Genomic DNA, 23409 nt, shown 5'->3' on the forward strand with positions numbered 1-23409 from the left:
AAAACTGTTGATTTTTGTTAATACTTGGGTTGTTTATATTGTTTATTTTTCTATATTGTGTATCTTGTACTGCTTAACTGACTCTGTACTCTTGCTGCTGTGCAATACAAATTTCCCCACTGAGGGACGAATAAAAGCATATCTTAATCTTAATCTTAACTGCTTTGTGACTTTGCCAGTCCCCTTAAAAGACCCGCCCTTCTGGTTTCCATAGTGTAGTGGTTATCATGTTTGCCTCACACGCAAAAGGTCCCCAGTTTGAAACTGGGTGGAAACATGGTCTTTGAAGTCCTGCTTTTACAAAAAAATCAAGGTGACAAATCGGCACAAGGATATGTGTTTGATGTCTGAAGGTGTGTACACAATGCATCCATCCCCAATTTGGACACACAATCCATATTTCCCGGATGACTGATGGGCTGGGAATACATAACAGGCCGGTGTTGGAGGACCTGAGGAACCGCGATGGTTCATAACGTAAAAGAAATTCAGAAAGATAAGGCCCACAAGCCCTAAGAATTTAAAAACCTTTAAGAGATAAGAAAGAAAGATATATACCATTAAGAAAAATAAGAAGGCCCACAACCCCTAAGACATATAAAAACCATTAAGAGAACCTTCAAATGGATGCTGAAACATACAGGGAGCCAATGCAGTGATTTTAGAAGCGGTGTAATATGCGCCTGCCTTCTGTTCCTCGTCAGCACACGTGCAGCAAAAGTTGTTCTGTAAAAGTTGTAGACTTGTGATGTTTCTTTTAGGAAGACCAAAAAGCAGGGCATTGCAATAGTCCATACGACTGGAAATAAAAGCATGCATCAGCATCTCTCTATTTGCCCGTTCCTGTTTTTGTAACATTTTTAAGATGTGGAATAAAAATTGAGCTCAGTCCCCTCAAAAGCCCCATCCTTCAGGTTTCCATAGTGTAGTGGTTATCACGTTTGCCTTACACGCAAAAGGTCCCCAGTTCGAAACTGGGTGGAAACATGGCCTTTCAAGTCTGCCTTTTACAAAAAAATCAAGGTGACAAATAGGAACAAGGACATGTGCTTGATCTTTGAAGGGACTTGAACTCTTGACCCTCAGATTAAAAGTCTGATGCCCTACAAACTGAACCCCCAGGCCTTTGGTCAGAAGACTTGTTTTTGTGTATTTGGAATGAAATGTTTTCGGCATGTTGAACAATTTTCAACAGGAAAGATATCTTCCAGATGTATCAATAAAAGTGATGAATCACCAAATGTGGGGCTCGAACCCACAATCATGAGCTTATGAGTCTCATGCGCTACCGACTGAGCTAATCGGGCCTTTTTCTGTGGTAGAAAATTGATGTGGCCATCCTGATGTTTGATCAATTCCACAGCTGACCGAGTTTCTCAGGAAACAGAAGGAGCGAGACGTTCAGTCATCGCTGAGAACTTCGTGTTCGAGTCTGCAACCTCAATGAGACGTCGTCGAACGCCCGGCTGTACTCACTCGCCCCAAAACAACAAGACCTTCGATAGCTCAGTTGGAAGAGCGGAGGACTCTAGTGGTTCTAGCTGGCATCCTTAGGTCGCTGATTCAAGTCCATCTCGAAAGACAAGCCATTTGCTTAGGTTATGTCTGCCAGGAAAGAATGGCAATACTGTCTTTTCTGAAGGACCTCACCTTCCCTGTCGATGGAGTTGGACTTGAGTCTTTGTCACGCAGTCTGAAATTGGCAAACGGAGAAATTCTGAATGAGTGGCCAATGCAGTTTGTCTATTTGAATACACTTCATCTCAACTCCTTGGAAAAGGACAGCCATTTCCATGAGAGCACAAGACCCTTGGATTGTACCCCAAAATACTTTGCGCTCATCAAAGAGTAAAGTTGGTGTCCTGGTTTGCAATGCCTCCATTGTTATGCCAGAAGGTGCCAGTCATCCAAAACACAGGGTTCCATGGTGTAATGGTGTAATTCGGCCTTGGAGGTGGACATTTCGGGACTACAGTATGCCAGAAGATTTTGTCTTCATTGAGTTGTCCTCGTTGATTACGTATCTGGGTAGCTCAGTTCGTAGAGCATCAGTCTTTTAATCTGTGGGTCCAGGGTTCAAGTCCTTGTTCAGGCGGTGAGGAGAAGTATTAAATGTGAAACCAATCTCTTTTATCCTCCTCCTGTGGTCAAGTCCAGAATGCCAGAAGACTTCTGCTCCCTCAACACCGAGAAGGCCAAAGAGAAGCGACACACTCTCTGCCTTTCTGAGTGCAGACCAAAAGCAGTCCCTGGTGGTCTAGCGGCTGGGATTCGGTGCTCTCACCGCTGCGGCTGGATTGGTTTTTCCTGGAGATAGGATTTGTCTTCGGCCTCGTTGGAATGGTTGGGGTCACCTTGAAGCGCTACTTGAGAACAATAAATCACGGACTGGGATTCTTCACTATTACATGACAAGAGACTGGTCTCAGAACACGGCCAGGATTAGGTTTGGGGTATTTGTCTGACGCTGAGGGATTGATCCTGGACTCATTTCCAATCCCAACATCTCTTTTACAAAATACAAAGGATTCCTTGGAGAATGCGGGTATCGATTCTGCTACTTCTCGCATGCTAAGCAAGCACTTTACCATTTGAGGCAATTCCCCGGGTTTGGAGTATTTGTCGAATGCTAAGGGGTAGATCCAATCCCAACATCTATTCTACAAAAGGCAAATAACTCCTAGGAGACAACAAGACAAGACAAGGTGCTAGACAGGAGAATGCAGTTAGGACTGGGTTTAGGTTATGATTGGGTTTAGGGTGATACCTATGGCTGTATTTGGCCTAGATATCGGGATTGGGGCCCAGATTAGTGTTCGGTACTTGGAACATTTAATCACAAAAAACAGAAGAGACTATGGAGAATGCAGGCATTGATCCCGCTACCTCTCACATGCTAAGCAAGCGCTCTACCATTTGAGCTAACTCCCTGCTGTTGCAGTGTTGGCAGAGAAGGTCCAGTCTTATAACTATTTTGGTTCCTTTGCTGGAGTACGTCAAAGCAACACAGTCTCTGCCTTTCAGAGTGCCACCAGAACGCAGTCCCTCCTGGTCTAGTGGCTAGGACTTGGTGCGCTCACCACCGCGGCCCGGGTGTGATTCCCGGTCATGGAATTGACATTAAAATAGGTTTTGACTGGAGATAGGATTTGTCTTGGTCCTTGGTCGAATGGTTAGGGTCAAATTTCAGCGCTATCTGTGAACTGCTCTCATCCTGAATCAACTGACGACAGAAATACGAATAAAACATCAATAAATGATGGACTTGAGATTAATTATCACAGTCTCTGTCGGCCAACCTTTTTAAGCGAGTCTTGGACCAGCTTATCTGAAAAAAGCCCCTTCTCTTCCTGCCAGGTTGTTTTGACATATTTCAGATTGTGCAGATGCGGCATCGGCCGGCCAATCAGAAGTTGCCACCGCCCTGGTCTGTGGCAGATGTTGTCCAGTTGGAGACCGACCACCAAATCCTCCTGTAGGTGGATGCCACTGGTGACCTTCTGACCTGAAAGCAAACTGCAAGAGATGTCTCCCCCATCCCGGAACTCATGGGGGTGCGTATCTCTTTGTTCCATATCTGTGTGTAACTAAGCCAGTAAACGGGTTATGATAAAGTAATCAATCTGATGTGTTCCACCAAGTGTTGTCTCTATGCGGACATGTGGGTGTATCAAGCCAAACTGTGAGATGAGTATAATAAACTAAAACAATATAATGAATAATCACCTTCAAAATGTATCAATAAAAGCCCCAATGTGGGGCTTGAACAAACGACACTGAGATTAAGAGTCTAATGCTCTACTGACTGAGCTAATCAGGCCTTTTTCTGCCCTAAACATAATTTCTTGTTTTGTTTTGATTGATGTTGCCTTCCTGGGCAACTCTGAGTCTAACCCTGAACTCTGAGTTGATCTACTCTGAGACAGGAAACTCTGAGTTACGGGTTTCAGAACAGGTGATTTCATTTGGTTCAATCAACACAGAGTTTGTTCACTCTGAGTTAAGCGCGTGCACCACGACTTTAAAAAGCCCTCATCAATGGAGTCCCGCTCCCTCGATTCACCATGGCAACGAGTGATAAGTGATAAATATGACGAAAAGATCGTCATATTTCAGTCCTCTGGAACTGGATATATTAATGCGGTCATACGGCGAATTTGAAAGCGTTTTTAAAAAGAAAAGCAATACGGCTGCAGCAGCGAAAGAACGCAAGTCGGCGTGGGAGAAGATTACTGCTCGAGTCAATGCGTAAGTTTAAATTTATTATATACATTTATGCAATCACAATAATATTAGGCTACAGATGCAAACAAGTAGAATGGTGTTACAGCTACAATTTATGTCACTTAGATGTAATCCCACCGGCGAAAAAAGAACGTGGAAGCAGCTGAAGATGAAATATAAAAACATTGTTCAAACAGGTAAGCCCTCAGCATAACAGTCAGGGTGCCTCTTTTTAATCATGTTTACCACTAAATATCATTCAGTGGCTGTTTCAGTGTGCATTATCTCCAACATAATATTGCTTTCACACACATAAATGTCCTCGCCTGTATACAGTTAAATCAGACATATGAAAAGCAACATCTAACTTCTACTCAGCCAACAGAAAGCGGGCAGATGCCCGCAAAACTGGCGGAGGACCACCCCCACCACGTTTGACCGAGGCAGAGGAGCTGGCCATGAGTCAGACTGTCGGGAGGCCAGTCACAGAGGGGATCCCTGGAGGAGCCTCGGACATGATTACACAGAAGCCACCAGCCTTGATAAGATGTAATAGGCCTAGGCCTCAAACTTCTTTCGGGCCTATAGTTCAATGTTAATTTCCCTTTCATGTGTTTTTCTTTTGTCTCAACAGATTCTGAAGGCGTACTTGGTCTAGTGGATCCATGTGCCACTTTAACTGTAAGTAACTGAACGTAAATCGAACCCGGACCACAGCGGTGAGAGCACCGAATCCTAGCCACTAGACCACCAGGGACCGCTGTTGGTCTGCACTCAGAAAGGCAGAGACTGTGTCGCTTCTCTTTGGCCTTCTCGGTGTCATTAGACATCTAATGAAACATCATTAGAATGCAATTATTGAGAATTATTGAGGAGATTGAGAATGCTTTTTTGGCAAGAAAAAGGCACAATATACCATTTGGAGAATGCAGGCATCGATTCCACTTCATCTCACATGCGAAGTGAGCTCTCTATCATTTGTGGTCATACAAGAATGGGATTTGTTTTTGTGTACTTCAAATGAAATGTTTTCCGCATGTTGCAGAATTTTCCACAGGAAAGAAATCTTTAAGATGTATCATCAAAAGAGCTGAACCGCCCAATGTGGGGCTCGAACCCACAACCCTGAGATTAAGAGTCTCATGCTCTCCCGACTGAGCTAACCGGGCCTTTTTCGGCCAAGATATCACTTTTTAATTTTTTTTAAATTGATGTGGACTTCTTGATGTTTGATCAATTCCACAGCCAACCTAGTTTCTCAGGGAACAAAGGAGCGAGAGGTTCAGTCATAGCTGAGAACTTTGGAAGTGTAGTCATCTTAACCCTCCCGTTATGTTCATTTGTCATTTGTCATTTGATCAATGCCCACATTGTCCATAAACTCCTTTGTTTTTTTGATGAAATGTTCCCAAGTAGCGAATACTAATCCGGGCCCCAATCCCGATATCTAGGCCAAATACAGCCATAGGTATCACACTAAACCCAGTCCTAACCTAAACCCAGTCCTAACTGCATTCTCCCCTCTAGCACCTTGTCTTGTCTTGTTGTGGGATCAATGCCCACAGTCTCCAAGGAGTTCTTTGCCTTTTGTAGAAGAGATGTTGGGATTGGATCACCCCTTAGCATCCGACAAATACCCCAAACCAGGGGAATTACCTCAAATGGTAAAGTGCTTGCTTAGCATGCGAGAAGTAGCAGAGTCGATAGCCGCATTCTCCAAGGAATCCTTTGTATTTTGTTAAAGAGATGTGGGATCGGAAATGAGTCCAGGATCTATCCCTCAGCGTCAGACAAATACCCCAAACCTAATCCTGGCCGCGTTCTCTAGATTAGTCTCTTATCATGGAATAGTGAAGAAACCCAGTACGTGATTTATTGTTCTCAAGTAGCGCATCAAGGTGACCCCAACCATTCCACCGAGGCCGAAGACAAATCCTACCTCCAGTCAAAACCTATCCAAATGTCAATTCCCTGAACGGAAATCGAACCCGGACCACAGCGGTGAGCGCACAGAATCCTAGCCACTAGACCACCAGGGACTGCTTTTGGTCTGCACTCAGAAAGGCAGAGACTGTGTCGCTTCTCTTTGGCCTTCTCGGTGTTGAGGATGAGGAAGCAGAAGTCTTCTAGCATTTTGGACTTGACCACAGGAGGTGGATAAAAGAGATTGGTTTCACATTTAATACTTATCTTCACCGCCTGAACAGGGACTTGAACCATGGACTCTCAGATTAAAAGTCTGATGCTCTACCAACTGAGCTATCCAGGCCCTTGATAATTAAGGACAACTCAATGAAGACAAAATCTTCTGGCATACTGTACTTGTCCTTGCAGGGATGAAGAGGCCCCGGTCCCGAAATGTCCACCCCCAAGATGGACTGAGGTCTTAAACTACCCACATGGACAATCCAAATATCTTCTGGACAAAAAGAGTTTGTTGTCAGACAAGAGAAAGGTTGAGCCAGTCACCTGAACATGAAACTTTCGATCTGAGTGTCCGGGATTCAAGTCCCTGTTCAGGTGACCAGGTCTGAGGTCCACTTGCAAACACCTCCTTTTTGCCCTCAAACTACGAGGGCAACAGGACAATCCCTTGGTACTCTATGGAAACTACATGAGGAGACTGGCTTTTAACTGGAACTGGAAAGACTTGTGGCCCCGCACACAAACCAAGTATCTTCTGATCAGCTGATCCTTGACATCAGCTGTCACAGACATTGGCGTCGTTTGGGGACCTCATCCTGATCCACGGTTACCACTGATTTGTAGAGTAAGTCAATAAGTCATCATACTCTTATAGGAAGACTCGGTCCAAACATTCAATTGCTGCAGGGCAAGTAGGTTCCACCAAGACTTGAACTTAGACCACTGGATTCAGAGTCCAGAGTGCTAACCATTACACCATGGAACCCTTTGTTTTGGTTGTGACTGGCACCTTCCTTCTCCATGGCTTCTCCAAACTCCTCCCATGTCAGAGTTTTTGCCTCAGCGAATGCCAAAGCCGTGGACCGCTTGACCTGTCGTTTCCTGTCAGCTGAAGTCCTATGAGCCAAAAAGGCCCAATAGAACTCCTTCAGCTTGATGACATCCCTCACCAATGGTATCCACCAATGGGTTCTAGGATTATTGCCACGACAGGCCCGGACCACCTTTGGGCCACAGCCGCCTCGACAATGGAGGCACAGAACATCCCTGCCTCCCTCTGGATCTTGCAGGTCCCTGGGAAGATATTCGGCTCAAAGGACCATTTGGTCCTGAACATGAAATTTTGATTTGAGTGTCCCGGATTCAAGTCCCTGTTCAGGTGACCAGGTCTGAGGTCCACTTGCAAAGGCCTCCTTTAGCCCTCAAAATACAAGGACAACGCTTTGGTACTTTATGGAAGCTACATGAGGAGCCAGGATTTTAACTGGAACTGGAAAGACTTGCGGCCCCGCACTGTCAATAGGAGGATTTGAACCCACCCCTCAGTACAGACTGCAACCTGAATGCAGCGCCTTCGACCGCTCGGCCATCCTGACCCTTCAGGATCCGTTTGAAGGTTCTCTTAATGGTTTTTAAATGTCTTAGGGGTTGTGGGCCTTCTTATTTTTCTTTTATGTTATGAACCCTCGCGGTCCATCAGGTCCTCCAACACCGACCTGTTATGTATTCCCAGCCCATCAGTCATCCGGGAAATATGGATTGTGTGTCCAAACTGGGGATGGATGCTCGTGTACACACCTTCAGACATCAAGAACATATCCTTGTTCCTATTTGTCATCTTGATTTTTTTTGTAAAAGGAGGTCTTGAAAGGCCATGTTTCCACCCAGTTTCAAACTGGGGACCTTTTGTGTGTGAGGCAAATGTGATAACCACTACACTATGGAAACCTGAAGAAAGGGGCTTTTAAGGGGACTGGTGAAGTCACAAAGCAGTTGCCAAACAATGAAACACGACGATGTGTCCAAAGTGGGGGCAGATTGACAATTGTCCAAATGGACAAAGGTTTCTCCTTTGTAGGGAAAATTGTTCCAGAAATAGAGGGCTTTTCTTCAACAAAACAAGACATCATAATTGCAGCTTGAAAGAAACACCTTAGCCACCCTCGGGGTCACTTTGATATCTCGGTGGACTCAACTTGTGCCCTTGGAGTCAATGGTTTGTAAATAGGCTTGTAACCTCCTCTAACCTTGTCTGGATGGCTGGATGTCTGGCCTTTTGAATCAGAATCAGAAAAGGTTTATTGCCATGTATGATCAAACACATACTAGGAATTTGTTTTGGTATAGTAGGTGCATACACATCTATTAAAAAAGAATGAAAAATACAAAATATGAAATACAAAATATACAGAATAACAGTATAAATCTGTTTTTGTTTGTTATTCTGGAAGTGCAGTCTGATTGTTTTTCCCAAGAGTCCAAACTGAGCGTTAATGTAACGCATATAATGAAAGTGTCAAAGTGGCAGGATGAGGCAGAGGTGGGGTGTGAAGAGTGTCAGGTGGGGTTCCGGGCCTTTTTGATGAGGCTGACAGCAGACGGGAAGAAACTGTTCTTGTGGCGTGAGGTTTTGGTCCTGATGGACCGCAGCCTCCTGCCAGAGGGGAGCGTCTCGAAGAGTCTATGTCCGGGGTGAGAGGGATTGGCCACAATCCTTTCTGTTCGCCTCAGGGTCCTGGAGGCGTACAGATCCTGGAGGGACGGGAGATTGCAGCCAATCACCTTCTCTGCAGACCGAATGACACGCTGCAGCCTGCCTTTGTCCTTAGCAGTGGCAGCAGCGTACCAGATGGTGATGGAGGAGGTGAGGATGGACTCAATGATGGAGGTGTAGAAGTGCACCATCATTGTCTTTGGCAGGCTGAATTTCTTCAGCTGCCATAGGAAGTACAACCTCTGCTGAGCCTTCTTGATGAGGGAGCTGATGTTCGGCTCCCACTTGAGGTCCTGGGAGATGATGGTACCCAGGAAGCGGGAGGACTCCACAATGTCAATTGTAGAGTCACAGAGGGTGATGGGGACAGGAGAGGCTAATTTCTTCCAGTTGTCCACAACCATCTCCACTGTTTTTAGGGCGTTGAGCTCCAGGTTGTTCAGGTTGCACCAAGTCGCCAGATGGTCAACCTCCCACCTGTAGGCGGACTCGTCACCGTCAGAGATGAGTCCGATGAGGGTGGTGTAGTCCGCAAACTTCAGGAGCTTGACAGACTGGTGACTGGAGGTACAACTGTTCGTGTACAGGGAGAAGAGCAGAGGAGAAAGAACGCAGCCCTGGGGGGATCCGGTGCTGATGGTTCTTGTATCGGAGAAGTGTTTCCCCAGCTTCACACACTGTTTCCTGTCAGACAGGAAGTCTGTAATCCACCTGCAGGTGCAGTCAGGCACGCTCAGCTGGGAGAGCTTCTCCTGGAGCAGAGATGGGAGGATGGTGTTGAATGCAGAGCTGAAGTCCACGAACAAGATCCTAGCGTAGGTTCCTGCGGAGTCCAGGTGCTGAAGGGTGTAGTGGAGGGCCAAGTTGACTGCATCGTCTACAGACCTGTTGGCTCTGTAGGCAAACTGCAGGGGGTCTAGGAGAGGGTCGGTGATGACTTTGAGGTGAGAGAGCACAAGGCGCTCAAAGGACTTCATGACCACGGAGGTCGGGTCATGAAGTCCAGAATGAAGTTAAGGTCCTTTCAGCCAGCCAATAAGCCTTTTCAAACTATTTGCCAAGTCACAACATAAACAGGGATTGTTCTGAAAACCGGGCTTGAACCAGGGACCTTTAGAACTTCAGTCTAACGTTCTCCTAAGTGAGTATTTCAGCTTCTAAGGTGGTGTTCTGCTTTTTCAGTCGTGGGTAAAAGTGGGGGCAAGGTGAAGCTGTGCCTGTGTCATGTCCAGTGTGTTGTCATCTTGGGTTGGAATGTCCCCATGCCGGTAACGGGTGGGGAATACAGTCCGTTAATGAGGATAAGAGCTACAGAAAATGGGAAGGATTTCACTGGTTGAAGTCTCCAGCTACCATAAAAACGGTCATGGGCCACAAGCCTGTTCTGAATTCCGCTTTGGCCAATCGACACTACATCAACTCAGCAGCAGTCCTTGTTAGTATAGTGGCCAGTATCTCCGCCTGTCACATGGAAGATTACGCGGTTCTATTCCCAGACGGGGAGTTCCTGTTTTGTATGTCACGTTGAACCTTGAGCAGGGTTGCGGTTGCAACAACCAGTCCGGGAGAACAAGACCTCTTATTCATCTTCTTCTCCAAGTGCTCAGCTGTGTTGTACAATCTGACAGTCCTTTGCTACCAAATCATTCCAGTCGTGGATAATGGACCTGACCAGGAAAATGACAGCTGTGGGATTTCAACCAGTGGCTCCTGAGCGAAAGAAGCCTTAATCTGGTGCTTTAGATCACTTATCCACACAACCCAAAACGGTGCCCTGATCAGGAAAAAACTGTGACCTTGTGAGGTTCGCTGACAACGGAGGACACTGAAATGGAGCCGCACAAAGGAGGGTACCTGCACTGTTTACGCGTCCGTTGACCAGGTAGACCGGGATTCAATTGGCGGACTTGGAATTGTTTTTATGTGCAGTGACAGCAGTTCACAGACAGCGCTTAAAGATGACCCAAACTGTTCGACCGAGGACTAAAACAAATCCTAACCAAATGTCAGTTCCCTGACCGGGAATCGAACAACATCCGCGGTGGTGAGAGCACCAAGTCCCAGCCACTAGACAACCAGGGACTGCATCATGGCTGCACTCTGAAAGGCAGAGACTGTGTCGCTTTGACGTACTCCAGCAAAGGAAAATAGTTGTGAGACTGGACCTTCTCTGCCAATACTGCATCAGCAGGGTAATTAGCTCAAATGATAGAGGGCTCGCTTAGCATGTGAGAGGTAGTGGGATCAATGCCCGCACTCTCTATAAACTCCGTTGTTTTTTTGATGAAATGTTCCCAAGTGGCGAATACTAATCCGGGCCCCAATCCCGATATCTAGGCCAAATACAGCCATAGGTATCACCCTAAACTGGATTCAGAGTCCAGAGTGCTAACCATTACACCATGGAACCCTTTGTTTTGGATGTGACTGGCACCTTCTGGCATAACAATGGAGGCTTTGCAAACCAGGACAACAACTTTACTCTTTACGGCGTCTCATTGCGGTTGTGGCTGAGAATGCCACTATGCCTTTCTGAGTGCAGACCTAAAGCAGTCCCTGGTGGTCTAGTGGCTAGGATTCGCCGCTTTCACAGCTGCGGCCTGGGTTCGATGTTCGGTCAGGGAATTGACATTTGGATAGGTTTTGACTGGAGATAGAGTCGCCAGATGGTCAACCTCCCACCTGTAGGCGAACTCGTCGTCCACAGTACCGAGGCCATGTCGGCAAAGACGGCAGTACATGGCACAGATACAGCTTCACCCTTCCCCCACTTTAGGCCCTGACTGAAAAAGCAGAACCCACCATCGCAGCTAAAATAGGCCACTTGGGAGAGCGTTGGACTGAAGTTCTAAAGGTCCTCACAATAAACCTCACTCCTCCTGATGGTCGTTATGTCTTTCAATAATGGGGCGTTAAAATGTGGATTTTCAAAAGGACAAAGACAATCCATCTGCAACCTGGTCAACGGACACGTAAACAGTGCAGATACCCTGCTTTGTGCGGCTCCTTTTCAGTGTCCTCCATTGTCAGCGAACATCACAAGGTCACTGTTTTTTCCTGATCAGGGCACCGTTTTAGGTTGTGTGGATGAGTGGTCTAAAGCACCAGATTAAGGCTCCTTTTGCTCAGGGGCCACTGGTTGTTGCACAATTTTCCACAGGAAAGAAATCTTGATCTGATCTGATGCACTCCTTTGGTTTAAGAATAGTCTAAGAGTACATGAATGCATGGCTCATAATAGCAAATAGGTGTAATATAACTCGAGATTGTTTCCCTTTTTGCATGGCTCCTTTCTACATTCTTCACACTGACATGAAATTTCTGCAGTGGCTTTTGTCCAATTTCCTCGCGGGTGACACAGCCCCCCCCCCATGTCTAACAGAAAGTCCAGCCGCACCACAAAACAAAGCAAAACAAAGTAATTTCAGCTGCTTTTACCCACAATCTTATCCTTTCCGTGGTGACTCAAAGCTCAGGACCATCGGACCAGAGCTCTGCCTTTGGGTTCAGCTCCCACATCACTGTGGCGGACCAGTGGAGCATCCAACGTAGATCAACTGGTAAACTGTCATGTTAGATGCCAAGAACAAGACGCCAAGGTACCTTGAACTCCTCCAGTGGGGGTCGGATCTCTTCCCCAACACATAGACAATTTCATTGAAATGTCAAGACAACCTCTTTTGTCCTGCTAATGTGGTCTGTTTTGTTAGCCCAAATGTCCAAAATCACAAGGGTTTTGCCTTTGTAGGGAGCATTGTAGTACATGTCACATGTGTACTACACATGACATTAGAAAGGATGGGAATTTCTTCAACACAACAAGACTTCTGATTCAAAAACATTTTGTTGAAGAAAAGCCCATTATTTCTGGAACATCTCATGTGAACTACAATTCTCCCTACAAAGGAGAGATCTTGGTCCATTTGGACAATTGTCAATCTGCCCCCACTTTGGACACATCATCATGTTTCATTGTTTGGCCACTGCTTTCTGAGTTTCGCCAGTACTCTTATAACCCCCCTCCTCCACTCCGGGTTTCCATAGATTAGTGGTTATCCCGTTTGTCTCACACGCATAAGGCCCCCTGTTTAAAACTGGGTGGAAACATGGGCTTTCTATTCCCCCTTTTACAAAATAACTGGTGGTCTAGTGGCTAGATTTCGGTGCTCTCACTGCCGCGGCCTGGTTTCGCTTCCCGGTCAGGGAATTGACATTTGGATAGTTTTTACTAGAGAGAGGATTTGTCTTCGGCCTCGGTGGAATGGTTGGGGTCATCTTGAAGCGCTATTTGGGAACAATAATTTACAGACTCGGTTTCTTCACTATTACATGACAAGACACTGGTCGAGAGAACGCGTCCAGGATTAGGTTTGGGGTATTTGTCTGACGCTGATGGATAGATCCTGGACTCATTTGCAATCCCACATCTCTTTTACAACATACAAAGGATTCCTTGGGGAATGCGGGTATCGATTCTGCTGCATCTCGTATGCTAAGCAAGCACTTTACCATTTGAGGTAATTCCCCTGGTTTGGGGTATTTGTCGATGTCAGGTTCAAACTCCTGTGACACTTGTAAAAACACTTAAATACAGAAATACAGAAGAGACAGACAACAATATTCAAAGTTTCTCGCAGTGAGGAGAGTGAAACCACATACCCAGTGTCATGCCGCTCCACTCTGAATATGCAGTTCACACTCCTCTCCTTTTATTCTCTTTCGGGGGTCCCTACTACATGGTCGTGCAACTCTAAGGGGAGGGGGAGAAGACAGTTGCACGAGCTGTATTTGTTTGTCTATGTGTGTGTGTGTATGTGAGAGCAATTACTTGTAATGTTTTATGAGTTCTTATCTTGACACATTCTTGCGGGATTAACATGAGCATCTGCAGAGTCACTATTGGTGCATCCAGGCACTTCCAGGACCTGGGGGTCACTGGGGGGTCTCTGATCAGGGTCATGGGAACATTCCTTCTTCAGCACATTCAAACACTCTCTCTATTATCTAAGCAAATGGATATAAGGGTGATAACAAACAAAATAATACCTGTATCTACATTTTATTCTAACATTTCCCTCCTGTTTATCACGCTTTTATCTGTTTGCAGTCGCTCCTTGGGTCTCCTCTCGGTTTTTCCTCGCAGGTCATCTTTGTCAGAAAATGTGCTTACATTTAAACGGAAGTGTTCTCGTCATCAGAGTCAAAGTACAAGTCAGAAACAAGTCAGGAGCATATCTATAATGGCTGTCCAAGTCATCATCACTGTCATCGCTGCCACCTGCCACCAGTCGGGGGTACATTTCATTTACCTTGTTGTCATTGGTGCCATAGCTAAATTCACAGTCCGGGTGATTTTAACCTTCAAGATAGGGATACAACATCCACATAAGGCACACAAAAGAAGGGCAACAGCGAGTGCAATAAGCACGGACATCACGTAAGGGGACCATTGTCCCCAAAATGCTCTCCACCAGTCACCAAACACCTCAGTGTCAACACCTGTGTTCTTCATCTTGGTGTTTAGCGCCTTTAAACCAGAGATCGCACGCATCAGCATTCCTGTGGAATCTGTATTGTTGGGGATGGACATGCAACATTGGTCGCCGAACATGGCGCACACTCCTTGCTGATGTGCCAGCAGTCCATCCATGGCGATGCGATTCTGGAAGGCCATGAGTGACGTGGCATGGAGTTTTTCTCCAATTGCTGTGAGTCCGGCCTCTGTGTAGTTCCCAAGCTTTTGTATGTTATAGTGGAGGTAGTTAATCATATCCACATTTTCGTTAACTTATCCATGGAATAATACTTTTCTCCAAACCCGCTGCAATCTGATTTTTCTAGTTTGTATTTGTAAGTGGGATTGTCTTTCGTCATCCAGTCGGTGTCTGGAACCTCCCTTTTCGTTTGGAAGTAGTTTGGGAGGTGATGTTCATCTGCTTCAAAGATAGCATTTAGTAACATGTCAACACTCATAGGGTAAATGGATACTGGATACTGGAATCAGTAATGTCACTACTGCACATGTTCCGCTCATGTTATATACAATGTCATAGTGGTATTTGTCTCTACATCAACACCACACGTCTGCTCTCGAGTACTGTTTGTGTGTGTGCATGTGTGTGTTCGTGTGTGCGTTACTGTCTACTTCATTGTCATCCTTGGCATCAGATGTGTCAGAGTAGGCATGATCCCATCACACCCCACCTCCTTGCTTCTTTCCACCTTGCTTGTTAAGAAAGTCCTTCATCAAGTCTTTGGTCCAAAGTCTCCTTTGCTGCACATGCCAGGGTCATATTGCTGTTCCAGTCTCTTCTCTGGATGTCCTCCTTGCAGGTGGCCATTTGTTGCCACTTCTAGATTCTGGTGCTTGGCTTGTCCTTGCATCAAAGGTGTGATCCTGTCCAGTTCTGAGTCGGCCACATTCCACTTTAGTGGCTGGTGATGTCATTGTCGTCACCATAAACACCATGTCAGCAAACATCTTCTGAACTCTTCAGTCTGGAAGTAATTGTTTGCCGTCAGAGCACAGTTCATGTGATGGATCTTCTTCAGATCTTGGTGAAGATAAAACTGGACACTATGGCATGGCTGATGAGATGAGAGGACTCATGAATGCTGTTGTATCAGGATGTTGTTGTTGGCAAGGCAAGGGTGGAGGTGTGCTATCAAGATCATGGTCCACTCCGAGACATTGAGGCACTGTATGGGAAAGAAGAAGACACTGCAACTTGTCAGGAACACCAATCCTCTTGTTGCAATGGTGATCTTAGAACTAGGATGCATTGTTCGGTTTTCTGGCCAAGGGTATGTGCTATAATCTTCACTGCTCAGCACGATGCCTCAGAGTCTAGGACTCTGAAGTCCCCTGCATCACAGACTGGTCTTTACCTTCCTTGTCAGACTCCCGAACAATGACTACTTTACAATGGGTTTGATGTATCCAAGTGTTTCTTTCTACAATTCTTAATGCTGTTGGTGTCGTTAACAGTACTTGATAAGGCCCTTCCCACTTGGGAGGGTACCAGTGTTTTGTTGTTCCACTTTTACTCAACACTCAGTCTCCTGGGCCCCGTTTCACGAAGCAGGTTCAACCAACTCTGGAGTCTAACCCTGAACTCTGAGTTGATCTACTCTGAGACAGGAAACTCTGACTTACGGGTTTCAGAACAGGTGATTTCAATTGGTTCAATCAACACAGAGTTTGTTCACTCTGAGTTAAGCGCGTGCACCACGACTTTAAAAAGCCCTCATCAATGGAGCCCCGTTCCCTCGATTCACCATGGGTGACCATGTAGTTGGTCTACATTTCTCATCAAATGTCTTTACACTTAAGACACCACATAAAAAGTAACCGGTTTTCAGGCAATATTCACTTGTTTCACTCACATTTTCAATTGAAATAAGTAGAAACTTGCTCCACTGACAGATTTTTCAAATTATTTTTTTAAGTGAAATGTGATTAAACCACGTGAACATTGTCTAAAAACAATTTACTTTTAGGTGTGATTTGTTTTGATCAGAAATTAGACATTTTGACGAGAAATAAGACAAATATTGTTGGTTTGATTTTGAGTTTTTGCAGTTTGATGCAGTCTGACTTTCAATCTATTTGCACATTGATGCTGTGAATGGATTTTCTGTTCACATAGTCTCCTTCATTTTCTGAAGGAGCAACGATGGGAATGTGCGTCCCATCGATGCACCCTATCACACCAGGGAATCCTAAAAGAAATTAAAATGACAAATCCCAGTGTGAGGTTGCAGCACCATGTCATTAACTGAATATGATTTATAATCATACATTTTAACTGATTTCTACATTCACCTGCAATTCTGTGGAATTCCTCCTTGATGACCCCCACGGGTTTATGTCCCGGGAACACAACGAAGGAGTTGATTCGTCTTTTTAGTGGTAGGGACACTTTTCTCACAGCTCTGCAGACGGTGGCCTTGCTAATGTTTTCTGCATCACCTATATTATATAAAAAACTTCCGTTGGCAAAAAACCGAAGAGCAACACACAGAATCTGGGTGGATGACAGTGGACGTCCACGGTTGGTGATGTTTTGAATGTCCTGACGGATGAGATTATGGATGTAAGTGATGGATGGTGAAGTGAAGCGATACCGTTCGAAAAGAAAATTATCTGGAAATGATAGCGTGTCCAATCTCGGCCTGTGGATAACTTCCCTACGAATGCGGAGCTCTCTTCTGAGTAGTAGTGCCTCTTCGTCTACAGCAGGGGTCGGGAACCTTTTTGGCGAAGAGAGCCATGAAGGCCAGATATTTTAAAATGTGTATCTGTGAGAGCCATATACATTTTTTAAACATTGAATACAATAAAATGTGTGCATTTTTATGTAAGACCAACAGTTTTAGATAATGGGCTCTAATTACGTAGACCAGGCACACTACCCCACGCCAATGGGGTGTGGCCAGCACACTTTCGTGAGCAGCGCAGTGTCTAATAATAAATCAAATACTTGTTGCCATTAAAACAACTTCTGCTGCTGCATAGTTTTGCACCGTACTCCGTAGACGTATTTCATTCTTTTGGCCATCTTCGTCAGACGGCTTGGTTCTGCAGCTTTAGCTATTTGACTAAAGGAGGAAAGTTTACATTTACATGTTTTTTTGACATCTCAATGACCGAGGTAGACTACAGCATTACCCAGTAATAATCGAGTTTTGGTGTTTGACCTGGAAAATATCACCAGGAAAGATGGATATGGTTGGCCGTATTGCAGCAGAATATAGATGGACGAATTAAAATGCATAAGAAAGTAGTTGATTTTGAATATTATTTTAACCGTCATTTCTGTGATGGTTTACTTTAAAATGTTAGCAAAAATAAATTTTTATTGTGGTAAGAAATGCTTGAGAGCCAGATACAGTCATCAAAAGAGCCCTACCTGGCTCCCGAGCCATAGGTTCCCTACCTCTGGTCTACAGGGTCTTCTACAAACGGACATGCCATGGTTCAAAAAACAATGCGACACACAGCACACCTTGAAGAAAAACGACCAAACTGGCTTTAAACACGCACAACAATGAATGAATCACACCGTGTGTAGCGTAAGAGGGTGGAGACAGAAAGAAACTCGAGGTTCATTGAAGAAAACCTGGTCCCGACCAGGTTATGTTCACAGAGTCTGTTGCCATAGTAACTGACACCGAGGTTAAGTTACCTCTCTCTGTGAAACAGGCTGGAGTTACTCCTCTGTCTCTGGTTTGACTTACCTCCCTTTTTGAAACGGAAAACTCAGAGTTTCCCTCATTTCAGGGTTAACATACTCAGAGTTTTCACTAAACTTGCTCCGTGAAACGCCCTGGTGTCAGTCTCAAGTCTTCTATCAAAGTGGAATCGTCATCAGTTTCCTACACATTTCTGAACTGTGTCAACCTATAAGGTTTAACAAACAACGTTTCATATGGACTCAAACCATTTGTGCCCTTATGTTTATGTGTAATTTAACAAGATCTAAACATTGTGTCCTTGGACGCTTTGTTTCTTCCATGCATTTTCTATTCTACCAGTCCTCCACTTTGGGGATGGCACGTGCTATGGTTCTTCAAGTCCATGTGGAACGTTGTTCCTGTTTTCTTTCCTTTTTTTTTCTTTTCTTTTACAAGTTAATTTACAAAGAGACTGCTGTAGTCTAATTCTGTTTCATTGAAAAGATATTCCATGCAGATTAGATGAATACCATGTTAAACTGTGATCAGTACCTGTCAACCTCTAGTAGAAGGTCAGGACACAGCATCCTGTGCTGCGTCTCGTGTTATCTTTTCAGAGATCATTGTGGGAGAACCAAAAAGCCAGGATGGTCTCAGGCATTTATGGTCATTCACTCATTGGAAAACTAAACTCAGGAGGTAATAAAGATAATGGGGTGAAGGAGCAAGTGTCTGGTCCAGGAACAGGATCCTGGTCCATCTCATACACATAATCCCTACTCCATCCCATCTGAAGCCAATCTACAACAGCTCTGGGATGCAAGAATCAGGGCTGACTTTCCTTCACTTTTATTTAGCTCAATAAAGTCCATGTGTATTACTTGAAATTAATATTGTGGTTTTGGAAATTGGCCACGCCTCGGTCACAAGTTGTCCTGGACGTTGTGTTTTGCATACGTTCAAAACGCTCTACAAAATTTTTTGAATAAGATTTTTTAATTACGAATTAAAGTGGGTGTTAATAGTGTGACACATCCATCCTGTTGAGACATGTGTAACACCATGGCTCAAAATATCAGCCCACTTTTACACTTTTTTTTGCCAAGATTGATTTCACATCTGTCGACATATAAACATTTTTGTCCAGGGTTGCTTTATTCCTAAGCCAGTGGTCAATTTCCTGTTTTGGACTTTGTTGTTGCATATCTGCCAACATTTCAAAGTCTACTTGTACTTTTTCTGTGTTAAGATGGTTCAGTTCCTTTAGTGCCGCTTGTTTTACCATTTTATAAGTGAACCATTTCCTTAGGGTATTAGTATTATTTGTATGTGTCGTGCATTTACATACATCAATTCGTTTTGGTGATGGCACTGCTTCTAGTAATGCTGCTAATAATCATGCATGAGTTACTGGTTTTCCCGTTGATGTTATCATACCTCTGTTTTTCCAGTATTGTGCAAAGGTATGTACTGTTGAATATACATATTGGCTATCGGTATAATTTGTCACCTTTTGACCTTTCATTAATTTGCATGCTTCTGTAAGCGCTATGACTGCATAGCCTGTTATTGTTTTTCCCCAAATTATTTTTCTTTGAGGAACCATCTACAAAAATCTCCTCTTTATGTTAGTGCCTGATCTAATATGTCTGGTCTACACTTTGCAGTTTTTGTTGTTAGTTCGCTTTCCTAAGGGAGTGGTAGAAGGGTAGCTGGGTTGAGCGTGGTGAATCGCTCAAGTGTTAAGTGTGGTTGGGACAAAAGTGTCGCCATACAAGACAGATGTATAGCAGGAGACAAAAATGTCATGTTAGTCTGTAATAGCAGAGTGGAAACCGCATTAGGTACTTTCAGTACGAGTGGATGGAACAATACAATAGTTGCACTTGTTTCCACAGCCATAGATGCTGCTATTACAGCCCGCACACAATGTAAGATGCATGCTACTGCATCTAGCTTAGAAGAGAAGTGCGCTATTGGTCGTTTCTTTGCACCATACTCTTGTAGTAAGACTGAGTACATGACCTCAGTCTCACTTCACACCTTTACAATCTACTGTTTGTTTAAATGTTTTGCTGTAATCAGGCAGTGCTAGAATAGTACTTCCTACCAGTACTCTTTTTCACAGAATGCTTTTTCTGCCTCCTCATTCCACTGTAAGAGTGACGTCATTTGTATACATTAAGTTTGTTAATGGTGACACTATTGGTTTTATTGGTTTGATTCTTGTTCTTTTTCGCAATATCCTGTTGCAATTTAATTAATTTAGGGATCAATAATTGTCCGTCAAAATCATACTCGTTAATCCATATTTATAGATGTTTTATTTTGGTTGGTTGGTGCTGAAACACGTAACACCAATCCTTGCACTTTAGTTCCTCCCTTTTGACTTGTGGATTTCCACATTTATTTCCCATCTTGGGAATAATTTGGTCCCTGTTGTGATGAGCTTCCTAGGGAAAACTAACAACAGGGTTGTTTGTTAGTGAGAGAGTAATGAACTTTTCTTTGAGGTAATTCTCAAGCTTCTACCCCGGTGAGGGCGGAGAATTCTTGCCTCTGCTTCCTCAAAGACTTACTCTTTTTCTCACCCTTTAATATGAAGACCTGTCTAGTGACAAAATCTCCCATTCACACACTCATTCGTACTTTGAAAACGTTTTCCCATTCAAACCCCAAAAAGGCCTTTCACCGCGGAAGCACTCCTTTTCTAGCCTAACATGACCGCCAACTCCGTCTTTGTACCAATGTTAGAATAAAATGTAGATACAAGTATTAATTTGCTAGTTATCACCCTTATATCCATTTGCTTAGACAATAGAAAGTGTTTGAATGTGCTGAAGAAGGAATGTACCCGTGACCCTGGTCAGAGACCCCCCCAGTGACCCCCAGGTCCTGGAGGTGCCTGGATGCACCAACAGTGACTCTGCAGATGCTCATGTTAATCCTGCAAGAATGTGTCAAGATAAGAACTCATAAAACATTAAAAGTAGTTGCTCTCACATACACACACACATAGACAAACAAATACAGCTCGTGCAACTGCCTTCTCCCCCCCTCCTTAGAGTTGCACGACCATGTAGTAGGGACCCCCGAAAGAGAATAAAAGGAGAGGAGTGTGAACTGCATATTCAGAGTGGAGCGGCATGTCACTGGGTATGTGGTTTCACTCTCCTCGCTGCGAGTATCTTTGAATATTGTTGTCTGTCTCTTCTGTATTTCTGTATTTAAGTGTTTTTACAAGTGTCACAGGAGTTTGAACCTGACATTTACTTGGTCCTTCGAGCCGGATCCCAAGATACCTGAGGAGTCCAGTTGTGGAGCGGACAAGACAGAAAGACCGTGGCCACGGCAGACAAAACCCTTTGATGGGCTGTCTTCTCAGCTCAACAACTGGAAGCTGAAGGTTGACGGGATACCGACGGAAGAGAAGACAACAAACAGTAAGACACTTTTGATCAGAGTGTGAGTCCCTTTGTTTTAAAGCAGGGGTGGGCAAACTGACACCTGGGGTCCGCATGCAGCCCACTAAGTGTTTTTGACCCTTAGAGCTGAGTGCGGCCCGCAGGTCAATAAGGTTTGTCACCCAGTGCTAAAAGCCTTGTGTATACTAGTCGCTGGCAAGCAAAAGATACGGGCTCGACAGTCTTCTGTAGGAAGACGAGCTGGCAGTCTTTTGTGATGAGGCGGACTTGGCAGTCTTTGCAGTAAGACGGACTTGCAGTCTTTTTGCAATAAGACGGACCCGGCAGTGTTCTGACTGTAGAAAGGAGTTGTCTTGTGTAATAAGACGGACCCACAGTGTTCCTGCCATAGAAAGGAGTTGTCTTGTGTGATCAGACAGAGTTGGCAGTTTTTTGTATTAAGACGGAGTTGGCAGTCTTTCACAATAAGACAGAGTTGGCAGTTTTTGTACAAAGACGGAGTTGACGGTCATGTCGGTGAAAGGCCTTTTCAAGGTTTGAATGTGAAAACGTTTTCAAAGTACGAATGAGTGTGTGAATGGGAGATTTTGTCACTAGACAGGTCTTCATATTAAAGGGTGAGAAAAAGTCTTTGAGGAAGCAGAGGCAAGAATTCTCCGCCCTCACCGGGGTAGAAGCTTGAGAATTACCTCAAAGAAAAGTTCATTACTCTCTCACTGACAAACAACCCTGTTGTTAGTTTTCCCTAGGAAGCTCATCACAACAGGGACCAAAATATTCCCAAGATGGGAAATAAAAGTGGGAAACCACAAGTCAAAAGGGAGGAACTGAATTGCAAGGATTGGTGTTACGTGTTTCAACACCAACCAACCAAAATAAAACATCTAGAAATATGGATTAACAAGTATGGTTTTGACGGACAATTATCGATCCCTAAATTAATTAAATTGCAACAGGATATTGCGAAAAAGAACAAGAATCAAACCAATAAAATGCAAAAGGAAGGGTATGATGACTTATCATATTGGAAGGAGTTGGCAGAAAAAAGACAGAAAGGCCAGGCTAAAATGAAGAATGAAAGGAAGGCGAGAGAAAGAGCAGAAAGCGAATGTTGTAAAAAGGAAGAGTTACAAAATACAGTAAGGGAAGTTTTACTTCAGGAGTATCAAAAAGATGAAGGAAAAGTAAGACAGTAAGACTCAGACACATTTTTTACACGAAAGGAAGGTAACGAAAGTAGGGTTATGCCAACTAAAGGAGTGAGCAATAGTAGTCAAAAGGATGGTGTAGTAAGTAGAAAATCACGATTGTATCCACAGTTCGCTGAACCCCCACATTATGACAACCATGATGTCAGACCATCAGCGCCATACCCACCACAAACAAGAGCTAAACCTTTTTCTGTTGAGTGGTCAAAACAGATGGGAGAAGTATTTTCTCCTAAATCACCACCTAGGGTTTCACCGGAAACCGATGCGTTTCCAATGATAGAAGTACCGAATCCTAATGTAGCCAATGATGAACGTCCCACAATCCTTGTGTATCGTACATGGACACAGGATGATGTAAAGAAGGCCTTAGATAGTGTCACACCTGTAAAAGAGGACGCTGTAAGATTTATTACAGACATGAACAACTTGAGAATGTCATACCACCTGAACGGAATAGAAGTACAACAAGTGTGGATGACAGCCTTAGGGCCAGAGTGGTGTCTGTGTAAAGGAAATTGGAGCCCCACATATGGCAATGGCCAACCTGTGGCCCATGATGACCCCACATTGGAGCAAAGAATCAATCAGTTGGAAAAGAGAGTCCTAGCAAAGTTCAGGAAAAGAGCTAATTACACAACAATAGGACAATGCAAACAAAAGCATGACGAATCATTTGATGAGTATAGAGTGCGTATGATTACGGTATTTAAACAAAATAGCGGCCTTGTTGAAG

General features: G+C 44.4%; 4 non-coding genes across 4 annotated transcripts; 2 read left to right on the forward strand and 2 right to left on the reverse strand.

Moving 5' to 3' along the window:
• Positions 1–204: 204 nt before the first annotated feature.
• Positions 205–277, forward strand: trnav-cac (transfer RNA valine (anticodon CAC)). The gene has a single exon. It is a non-coding gene; the product is annotated as a tRNA-Val (tRNA).
• A 637-nt stretch (positions 278–914) lies between these two features.
• On the forward strand, positions 915–987 carry trnav-uac (transfer RNA valine (anticodon UAC)). The gene has a single exon. It is a non-coding gene; the product is annotated as a tRNA-Val (tRNA).
• Positions 988–5320: 4333 nt separating this feature from the next.
• trnak-cuu (transfer RNA lysine (anticodon CUU)) lies at positions 5321–5393 on the reverse strand. Its single transcript has one exon. It is a non-coding gene; the product is annotated as a tRNA-Lys (tRNA).
• Positions 5394–8024: 2631 nt separating this feature from the next.
• On the reverse strand, positions 8025–8097 carry trnav-cac (transfer RNA valine (anticodon CAC)). Its single transcript has one exon. It is a non-coding gene; the product is annotated as a tRNA-Val (tRNA).
• Positions 8098–23409: the final 15312 nt, after the last annotated feature.

The sequence above is a fragment of the Doryrhamphus excisus genome, linkage group LG6 (genome assembly GCF_037039965.1).
Source record: "Doryrhamphus excisus strain RoL-2023G ecotype Guam linkage group LG6, RoL_Dexc_Guam_v1.1, whole genome shotgun sequence".
NCBI lineage: Eukaryota > Metazoa > Chordata > Actinopteri > Syngnathiformes > Syngnathidae > Doryrhamphus > Doryrhamphus excisus.